The sequence below is a fragment of the Trichechus manatus genome, unplaced genomic scaffold (assembly GCF_000243295.1).
Source record: "Trichechus manatus latirostris isolate Lorelei unplaced genomic scaffold, TriManLat1.0 scaffold00006, whole genome shotgun sequence".
Lineage (NCBI taxonomy): Eukaryota > Metazoa > Chordata > Mammalia > Sirenia > Trichechidae > Trichechus > Trichechus manatus.
The window spans coordinates 25,570,761-25,581,870 of NW_004443942.1; the positions used below are offsets into that span (position 1 = coordinate 25,570,761).

An 11,110-nucleotide genomic window follows, 5' to 3' on the forward strand; every position below is an offset into this window, starting at 1 on the left:
ACAGCTGGCGAAAGCCACGAGTTTCTTGGATGTTAGCAACACAACATAGAGAGGGGGTTGCTGCCACTCTGAAACCCTCTCCTTTCCTATTGCTCTCTATCCTCTCCCCTACTGCACCTCCCATTCCATTGACTTAGGAACCCTCACCCATCATCATCATCACCATCTACAAGCATATGCTGCTGCCACAACCATCATCCACATTCTCCTTCACGCTTTGGGCAGATTATCTTTTCAAGGGTCGTTCCTCTGTCTGGGTGGCCCACGTTCTCGCTGACTCTATCATCTCTGCTTTGCAGCTAATACCCAGGGAGGGGTTCTTCCTTGGAGACAGGAGGTCTGGGTGAGTGGCGTGCAGAGAAAAGCGATTTCCCACTTGCTAGCATCCAACTCATTACTTGAATCACTGACTGGTCAGCATGCCCCACATTATACCCAGGCTGAAACAATATGTTGCCTCAGAGATCTTGCTGTCTACCCCTCAAGCCAACTCCAGATGGTGAAGATGGGAAAGACTCAAAATCTTTTAACCTCCTTGACTAAGTTGCAGGATCATTTCTCTGTCCCAGGCTTCGCCAAAGCACATACAAACAACACTCTCTCCACAGGCCAAAAAGGAAAAAGCAGAAGAAAACACTACGTAGTTATATTGTCAAGGCTGGAGGGGACTACAGAAACCACATAGCCTTCAACCACGTTCACCTACAACCAGTCTTTACTATGCTGCCCGTGGGTGCTATCTATTTTCACTCCCACCCCAGTACATATATTTGCACCATCTGATGGTGCCTCTGATGTCTGACACTCCCACTATAATCCCCTAAGTGGCTGTGTGAGAGAGCAGCCTCAGTAACCAAGAATTCCATTCCTCTGAAGGGAGCTCATTTGCAGCTCCAACTGCTGGAAAGTTCTCCGTATTTAATTCAGCTCTGTCTTCTTGCAGCTTTTACCCACCGGTCCTGGGTCCACACCCGGTAAACCCAATCCCCTTCCCATGGTGGGGCCCCTATCTTCTTCACACGTTTCTCACATGTCACGGCTTCTGGCTATTCACAGCCTGCTCACTCTCCTCAGAACGCACTTCACTTTGTCTGCATCCCTCTTAAATCTGGGGGCCTAGGACCTCATGTACAACTCTGGAGTATGTGTTGTGTGTGTGTCCATCCTGACTGGTTTGGAAGAGAAAAGGATGGTCATGCCCCTCTTTCTGGATACTGAAATGCTCATGATTGTAGCCTTCACATTGGTGGCCTCTCCCACTTTTGCTCATCTTGTCTTTATACCCAGTGGCTGGGCATCTTCTTCACAGAGTTTTTCCTGATCACAGTGCAATGGTTAAGAGCGCAGGCTCACAAGTTAGGCAGACCCAGCCTCAAATCCTGGCTCCACCACTTACAGAGTGGCCTCGGACAAGTGACACCTTCTCTGAGCCTCAGTCTCCTCTAATACCTACTCTCAGAGAGTGAGGGTGAAGATCAACTGAGACAACACATATCTGTGCTCAGTGCTATGCCTGGCACTGAGTGGGCACACAATGAAGGCTCTAATTGTCATTGCCATTGTCCCCATTGGGTCACTGTGATCTCTAATCACCACGGGTCACTGTGATCTCTAATTACCACAGCACTCGGCCCCCTTCCACAGTTCTCAGGCTCGGGGTAGGAGTTACCTGTGATATGGATAATGTTTTTTACTAGATTGCTAGTGTATGAAGGGCAGAAAATATATCATTCATCTTATTCCTTCCTTCTCTCTGCCATCTCTGCAGTTTGCACATATCAAAGAACACAGTACGTGCTTAATAAGTATGAAAAACACATGCTCAGAGAAAATGAATTTATTTAGCCTTAAGCTGCAATAAAAATTGAGACACTCTCTCAATATTAAAGCAAACCAATGGCTTCAAACGACTTTACAAGTTAAAGAAAAAAAACCATATCCATGACACCAGTCTCCTTCAACTGCACGGCTAGTGAGGAGATGGCCATGGGTAGGAGGGGCAGACAAGAGGCACCTCCAGGCCTGACTGCTCTGGCACAGACGCAGATCAGAATGGAAACGGAGGGGGTGAGTCAGGCTGACCTCCAAACCGTGCCCCTCAAGCCTTGGTTTTGAGCCAAAAGATGGGCTGGAGAGTGAGGCATCTGTCTGCAAGTCCCCACCACAAATACGGCTGAAGTCCCCTGCTGTAAACAACAGCTCTGATTCCAGGCGGGGTTTGCAGACTGGTCCCTAACTCTCCTCCTCCTTTCGCTTAAAAAGAAAAGAGAGAGACGAAGAAGAGAGAAAGGGAGAAAGAGAAAAAACAAAGTGTCTGAAAAATAAACACGTGTGCTTTGAGCTTAGAAGCCCTGTGATGCTTTTGTTAACTACAATTTTGAGAAGTCACTGCCCATTTGATTTTTATCTTCTCAAGGAAACACTGGACACAGCTCAGCAGTAATGACCCCACCCTCATGTCCGCCCAAGAGATCAATCTCTTACACGGGGCTGTTTGGTTTTTTCAGAGTAGAGCTGTGCTCCATAGGGTTTTCTTTTTATTTATTTATTTTATTGTGCTTTACGTGAAAGTTTACAGCTCAAGTCAGTTTCTCATACAAAGATTTACACACACATTGTTACGTGACCCTAGTTGTTATCCCTGTAATACATCAGCACACTCCTCCTTTCTACCCTGGATTTCCTATGTCCATTCAACTAGCTCCTGTCCCTTTCTGCCTTCTCATCTCACCTCCAGACAGGAGCTGCCCATTTAGTCTCCTGTATCTACTTGAGCTAAGAAGCACACTCTTCACGAGGATTGTTTTATGTCTTATAGTCCAGTCTAATCTTCGTCTGAAGAGCTGGCTTCAGGAATGGTTTTAGTTCTGGGTTAATAGAGAGTCTGGGGGCCATGTCTTCTGGGGTTCCTCCAGTCTCAGACAGACCATTAAGTCTAGTCTTTTTACTAGAATTTGAGTTCTGTACCCCACTTTTCTCCTGTTCCGCCAGGGACTCTCTTTTGTGTTCGAACAAGGATGTTTTAATGGAGGGGCTCTCCTACGGGAATAGAAAGCAAGATCCAGATCTCCTTACACAAATGACAGACCTGCCTCCTCTAAGGAGCACTTAACAATGCCGTCTAGAAGAAAACAAACTATCCCAAGGACTTCCTAAAGTAATAGTATCCCCATTTTACCCATAAGGGAACTGAGGCTCCAAGAGGTTAAGCAACTTTTCCAGGATCACACAGCTAGTAAGCCCACACTCCTACCAAACTGAACCCCTGGCATTTTAACAACCTAAAACACACAGGGTCGCCAGGAGTAGGGATCGGCTCGACAGCACACAACAACAACAACGACAACAGCCCTGATTCTAGGAGGCCCATTTCTCCAGGGAAGGTTTATAACACCCATTGCTCTCTCCTTCACTGCTCCATTACAGGAATTCTGGACCCAGCATTTGTAAGTCAAAATTGATAGTTTTTTTTTTTTAAATTGAGATAATTCACATACCATAAAATTCACCCTTTAAAAATATACAAGACGTTTTTAGTATATTCAGAGAATTGTAAAACCGTCACCACTATCTAATTCCAAAACATTAACATCACCCCAAAAAGAAACTTCATACTACTCAGCAGTTACTCCCCATTTGCCATCTCCCTCAGCCATGGGCAACCACTAATCTACTTTCTGCCTCTACGAATCTGCCTACTCTGGACACTTCATATAAATGAAATTGTACAATATGTGGCATTTGGTGTCTGGCTTCTTTCACTTAGCATTATGTTTTTAAGGTTTGTCCATGTTGTAGTCATATATCAGTACTTCATTCCTTTTTATGACTGAGTAATATTCCATTGTACGTATATACCACATTTTGTTTACCCATTCATCCACTGATGGACATTTGGGTTGTTTCCACTTATTGGCCAGTATGAGTAATGCTGCTGTGAACATCTGTGTGCACGTTTTTGTGTGAACATGTTTTCAGTTTTCTTGGGTGTATACCTAGGAGTAGAATTGCTGGGTTATATGGTAACTCTATGTTTAACTTTTTGAGGAACTGCCAGACTTTTCCAAAATGGCTACCCCTTTTACATTCCCAATAGCAGTGTATGACGGTTCCAATTTCCTACATCCTCATCAACACTTGTTACTGTCTGTCTTTTTTATTATAGCCATTCTAGTGAGTATGAACTGGTGTCTCACTGTATGTGTGTGTTTAACAACTTCAATTATTTATTCATTGCCACCAAATCGGAATGGCATCTGTGCTAGAATGGGCTTCCTTAAAAGGACTGCCACCACAAAGGATACAGAAGAAAACACATAGAAAAATAAGAGGAAAGAACATTTAACAAGAAACCAGTCCTACAAGACTAAGGAATCTCTGCCCTTTATCATGGTTTATAAATGTGTTAACTTCTAAACGTGAGGGGGCCCATTTGATGAAGCGTGGGGTGTGACTGTAGGAATGCGCTGTGGTGTCTCCAAGTTCACTAGTCCACCCTCTCTGCTTTCTCTGCAGAGAGAGAATGGTCACCACAGGGCAATGTAAATTCTCTGTGTGTGTGTATTTGTTCTTCCAACATGCTATCCAAAATGATAGGGTATGTTAAAGGGTGAACTCCCTGCGTGGTGCAAATGGTTGCTAACTGAAAGGTTGGAGGTTTGAGTCTACCCAGAGGCTATCCTCGGAAGACAGGCCCAGTGATCTACTTGCAAAAGGTCACAGCCATTGAAAACCCTCTGGAGCACATTTCTACTCTGACACACATGTGGTCAACATGAGTCAGCATCAACAACTGGTATGTCAAAGGGAAAACAGGAGCCCGCTGAAAGGGCTCCTAATGGCCAAAGCTGGAAAAATATGAGCAACAAAATAAATAACGTAGTATTGGATCATAAACAAATATAAAACAAATATAAAACAAATATTCATGTGTCCATACTTAATGACTGAATAAATAATTAAATGGGGGAAGAACAGACAAATCTCCTGTGCAAAAAGAATTCCAGCTAACTGATGCTGATACTTCCCCCTCAAGGAGGTGGGGCATTAGCTTCCCATCCCTTCAGTGCGGGATGCGCACAGTAACTTCATTCTAAAGAGCACAGTGCAGAAAGGGCAGGAGAAAACAAACAGTAACTTTGCAGTAGACACACCTGACAAGCACTACCTTAGCTAGGTGATCCAGGTTTACATCATCAGTGATAAGTCACGTTGACAGCACGTACCCTTGATATGTTATGATGAGAAGGGCACTTGACCTCTGTGGTCTCCTTTCCCAAAACACAAAACCCCAGACTAATTGTAAGAAAAACTGTATACAAACCCAAATTGAAGAATATTCTATAAAATATCTGACCAGTACTCCTCAAAACTATCAAGGTCACCAAGAATAAAGAAAGTCTGAGAAACTGTCACAGCCAAGACCTAAAGTGACATGACAACTAAATGTAACATGGGATCCTGGATGGGATCCCAGCACAGAAGAAAGACATTAGGTAAAAACTAAGGAAAGCTGAATAAAACATGAACTTTAATTAATAATAATTTATCAATATCAGTGCATTATCTGTGACAAATGTACCATGGTAACGTAAGATGCTGACAATGGGGGTAACTGGGTGTAGGGTATTTGGGAACACGTTGTAATATTCTTGAACTTTTTTGTAAATCTAAAATTACCCTAAAATAAAAAGTTTATTGACTGTTAATAAATAAATAAATCCTAAAAAAAAAAAAAAAAAAAAAAAAAAAAACAAGGAAATGTCCCAGAAACAACATCGTATAGACTTTCCTAATTCCTAGGGAGGCAACCTCTCCCTGAACCTCCATGAAAATTTGCAGAGACTTCTCTCATACCCCACTTGTAATACTTGATCGAATTCTGTCTCTTCATTTACATATCCATTCATTCAGAAAATATTTATTGAGCCCTTCCTGGGGCCAGGCACTGTGCTGAGCTCAGAAGACACAACAGCAACCGAAACATGTTTTTCTCCTTCAATGTGCTGGGAGCCCGTCATACTGGCTTGGCCCTCCTGTGGCTAGGGAGGCAGTTAATGTTTGCTGGGTGATTGATTATTCAGTCCACTCTAGCTGCTCCATGCATTCAACAGTCAGCCTTAGATATCAACTGCCATCAAGTTGATTCTGACACATGGCAACCCCATGTGTGTTAGAATAGAACTGTGCTCAACAGGGTTTTCAATGGCTGATTTTTCAGAAGTAGATCACCAGGCCTTTCTCCTGACACCTCTAGCTAGATTTGAACTGCCAACCTTTGGGTTAGCAGCTAAGCATGTTAATCATTTGCACCATCCAGGGACTCCCATCCCTGGATAGCTGTTAGGCATTTAATAAGACCGACACTCTTTAGCACACGGGCTTAGTTTATTAGGATTATTTTTTTCAAAATCTTTTCTTTAAAAATTATAATTTAATCTGATTATCATTATTATTTCAAATAATAAAAAAAATAATGAATAAAGAAAAAATCTTCTATAGCCCACTCCTAGAGATAACTGCTGGAAATATAGTACAGGTAGTTCCCAACTTATGATGAATCTGAGTTACGACAAACTACACTTCCGACTTTTTTTTTGGTACATCTTATCGTTAATAATATGTACTGCATACAATGTTGCAGTGAGCAATTTGCTGATGTTATCATTCGCAGATGTTCACTCGAAGATGTTCAAAGATTGGTTTTATAAAGATAATGGTAATAGAAGGCGATAATGAAAACAAACAACAAAAGATGTATTTGACTTACATCAGAACCGACTTGACGTCAGAATTGACTTACAACAGAGTCGTTGGAACGGAACCCAGTAGTAAGTTGGAGAATATATGTACATAGTTTTTCTTCCAAAAGCCTTTTCTGCACATGCATTAACATATCAATCTTTTTCATAAATAGGATCATAGTGAAATTATTTTTCACCTAACATCGAGTCTTGTATTTCTGGGCATTCCTTTCAGATCAGTACACTTGGCTCTATTTTTTTTAACACCTGCAAAGTTTTCTGCTGCAACAGTGTGTACATCTCCACCCCCTCTCTCAGGAGTCTAAGGGAAGTGCCCGTCCCAGGTCGCCTGAAGCAGAGCCAAGCTGAGTGGGCCTGCAGGTGTTTTCCACAGAGGGTGCCTTGGCTTCCTGGCAAGGCCTCTTTTTATGTGGCTCAGTAAGGGAATTTCCCTTTTCCTGTCTCATCTCCAGCTGGGGTGGCAGCAGAGGTAGCAGCCTCTCCCTGGAGGAAGTGCCCAAAGCAGGTATGAGACACCCAGATGAGCTCCCAGAGTGAAATCACCCTGAGGAACTCACCTGGGCAGGGTGAGTGCTGACTCAATGAGGCAGCAGGGAAGGGATGGGGGGCTCCCTCTCTACCAGGAACTGGTAACAGCTGAAGGAGAACTGGTAGTGTTCCCTTCCCTGGCCTTCCTAGAGCAGAGCCTGAAACCAGAATGTCAGAACCACTGTCCCTTATCCAGGGCTTCCCACCTGGGAGATTCCTGGGGTACTTTCACTGATAACAAGACTAAGTACTCACACTCAGGGGGAGAATGGGTAAGGGAGGCGCTGGGGCTGGTTCCACCCAGCTGGAAGATGCAATTAACCTCCTGGCCTTCAATGTCCCACCATCATGACAACACCTGGAATGCCAGCCCTGGCTCTGCCTCTCGCAAAACATGGGCCAGGTGCTTGGCGCAGGCTCAGTTTCCTAATGTAAATCACGGCTACACCAGGCAGTGCTAAGCGCTGAGGTCGTCCAGACGACCAACTCTGTCTGCCGAGGCCCCAGATTTTGTGTAAGGCTCTGCCAGGCGAGCCCTTTTAGTTTCCTTGAAGCCCTTACATTCAGAGACTGCTGTGCTCATTAATTTGCTTACCTGTTCAACATCTGGCACCACTTTAAATGCTAACTCCTGTGGTAGGGACTCCCCGGACAATGTCTGGCACATAAGAGATGCTCAGTACCTATCTTCTGGAAAAAATAAATGCCATCAACTAGCTATGTGACTCTGGGTAAGTTACTGAACCTCTTAGGCTTCAGCTGTAAAATGGGTATAGTTTCTTCTCTCTAGTAATGATAGGAATAAGTTACGAGAATTAAAGCTCCAGTGCACATAAAGCACCAAGTCCCACAGCTGCCACACAGCAAAAGTAATAAACGGTGGCTCTCTTTGTTACCACCATCAGAGGTGATAACAATCCTGAACCATCCAGTAAACCCGACATAGCGAGTATTCAATGAATTAGCCTTTGTTTAATGAGCCCCACAGGAAGGGGGCTGGTAGAGGGGATGGTAAGAGGAACTGCTTCCACCTTCCTAGGTGGGTTTGCCTATCAGAGTCATCCTGGACCCTGTCTGAGCGCAGATCCCTGTCTATCTTGTAAACCACATCACTCCTAGGAAGCAACAATAATCAACCCATCACTAATTGCCAATTTGTAAAGCTTCTCCTGATCCATGCTGTTCAGTCCATCTAAAGGCACTCATGAGCCGCAGGAGGTCAGCTGTTGACTAATGTAGTCTTTGCGCCCCAAGTAGCAAGACAAAGTCAGGAAGGGAGAGTGGAGTGGAGGGAGCCTCCTTGATATGAGCTTTCGAAGGAGCAAAGCCCTAGGGGGAGAGAATTGTGTGGTCTGGGCAAGAACAGCAGCAGCTGTTTCCTCTGCTGCCCGGGTTCCTGTAAATCATTGCCGTCAAGTCGATTCCAACTCATAGCGAACCTACAGGACAGAGTAGAACTGCCCCACAGAGTTTCCAAGAAGCGGCTGGTGGATTCAAACGGCTGACCTTTTGGTTAGCAGCTGAGCTCTTAACCACTGTGCCACCAGGGCTCCTGCCCAGGCTCAGAGGTGGCTAATTTCCCAAAGGGGAGAGACAGAATGAAGAAGGTAGGAAGTTCCTGGAGATTCTGGTTGGGAGAGGGAGATCAAGAATAGAAAAACAGAGGCTGGAGGAAAGAGGGGGAAGAAAAAATAATTGAAATAGCACAAATTATTTCCCTTGAAAGAAGAGGTCATTGGGAATGGTTTCTTGCTCTGAAATCTAAAAGACGCATTTTGAAATTGTGGAGAAAATATGGAAATATTCTCCTTCCTTTGCTCTTGTAGTAAAAGTTTAGAGAATTCACACTGTCTTCCATCTCTGGCCCTGTGTGAAGGACTGAAAACACAGGACTCAGTTTACTGTACTTTGAGAGCAAAAAATTTTTCCTGATTTGGGCTGGTTCATCTGATGGTTTTCTGACAATGAATTCACAGGGCTGGAGAAGGGGAAGACCTTGGAGGTCCAGGTTTCCTGGATGGCAGCATCTTACAAAGTTATAGGAAGATGATTCCTTGCCTGTTTTCAGGATAGGATGAGCAGCAGAGTAGAAGTAGCTGGAGGCGGAAAGGATCCCGTTCTCTTTTGATTGCCTCCCCGCACTGATTTACTCTGGAAGGCTTCAGGGCCCAAGGCCAGGCCTTGATCTCAGAGTGAGCAGAAGTGATTGAGATGCCAATACATCAAGCCTGTTGGCAGGGCTGGGAGGGAGGAGGGCGTATAGAGACAAAGAACAAGGAGGAGGAGATAAACGAATTCACATCAGCGGCAAAGCGCCTCTCACTGATGGATTAACACTGCTTGCTCTGCCCCAATCATTCCAGACAGCCTCTGCACCAGCACCATCTGAAAACCTCAGGGATTTGGACTCTCCGGTTCTGTGAAAAAACTTTGGCAGCTATTATCTGTAAGAGAAACAATATTCTCTCTTCCCTGCTTCTCCTTATTTTTGCCTCCTTGGTGAACTTCAAGTTGAATGTAAACATAAAGGCTTTCAAATAAAATCATTTAAATTGTATGAGGGAAATAAACCACTTAGAGGTATCTAGTGACCAAAGCAGGGGTCTTGGGGGCAGATCACCCACTGCTGAGTCACCCTGGGCACGTTACTGAAGCCCCCTCTCTGTCTGTTGTCTCTGTTGAGGTTTCCCATCTGTAAAGTGGAGCCCACAGTGCCTACCTCTATTTTGTTGTGATGAAGATGAAATGTGCTAATGGTATAGAGGGGCCATGGTGGTGCAATGGTTAAGCACTGGACTGTTAACCAAAAAGTGGGAGGTTCGAACCCACCCAGTAGCTCCACGAGAGAAAGACCTGGCAATCTGCTTCCATAAAGACTACAACCTAGAAACCCCATGAGGCAATTTTACTCTGTCACACCAGGTCGCTATGAGTCAAAATCAACTCAACAGCACCCAACAGCAAGGGACACAGAATAAGCAATATTGGCTGCTTTTATAATGATTACCATGACTGTATCTTCATGATATTTCTGGATGCTCAGATTTCAAACAGATTTCCTGTTGTCTCCATAAATTCCTTTGCCAGATTATTTAGCAAAGCCTTCAACTGGAAGATGCTCTTTGTAAAGGATATTATCAAGAATCACTTTCTAAATTATCATTTGGATAAATGTGGACTTTCCCAGATCCAAACAACAACAAAAAAAAACCCGTTGCCATTGGGTCACAGCAACCCTACAGGACAGAGTGGAACTGCCCCATACAGTTTCCAAAGAGCACCTGGTGGATTCGAACAGCTAACCTTTTGGTTGTAGCAGTGATAGCTCTTAACCACTACGCCAGATCAGGTTGGCTTAAATGGGACCCACTAAAGAAGAGCCTGAGGCTACTCCATAAAGAAGCCAATGATGTCCTCTTGGAGGTAATTCAGGACCTCCATTTCCTTCCCTAGGTTATAACCATATGTGGAGAAAGGCTCTACCACAGGTACAAATAGCTGACAAGGCTCAAAGTGCTGCCTCAGTGTGCTGACAAAAGTGCTGAGGAGTCGCTAGGAAAACAAAGCCCCAGTGAAAGGAACAGAATCCTGGAAGCTCCTCCCAAGGCTAAGCCAGGCCTGCTGCAGGTGGCCTGCCCACCTGTATTCTACAGCTCTCATCTTCTTTGGAAGGAAAGTCTGGTCTTGATGAAAACAAAGCCCCAATGAAAGGAATAGAATCCAGGAAGCTCCTCCCAAGGCCAAGCCAGGCCTGCTGCAGGTGGCCTGCCCACCTGTATTCTACAGCTCTCATCTTCTTTGGAAGGAAAGCCTGGTCT

The 11,110-nt window shown here is 44.5% G+C and overlaps 1 protein-coding gene across 1 annotated transcript in view; it reads right to left on the reverse strand.

The window, feature by feature from the left end:
• The window catches only part of ABTB2 (ankyrin repeat and BTB domain containing 2), a 197,375-nt gene that overhangs the window by 71,581 nt on the left and 114,684 nt on the right, over positions 1-11,110 (reverse strand). The window lies entirely within an intron of this gene.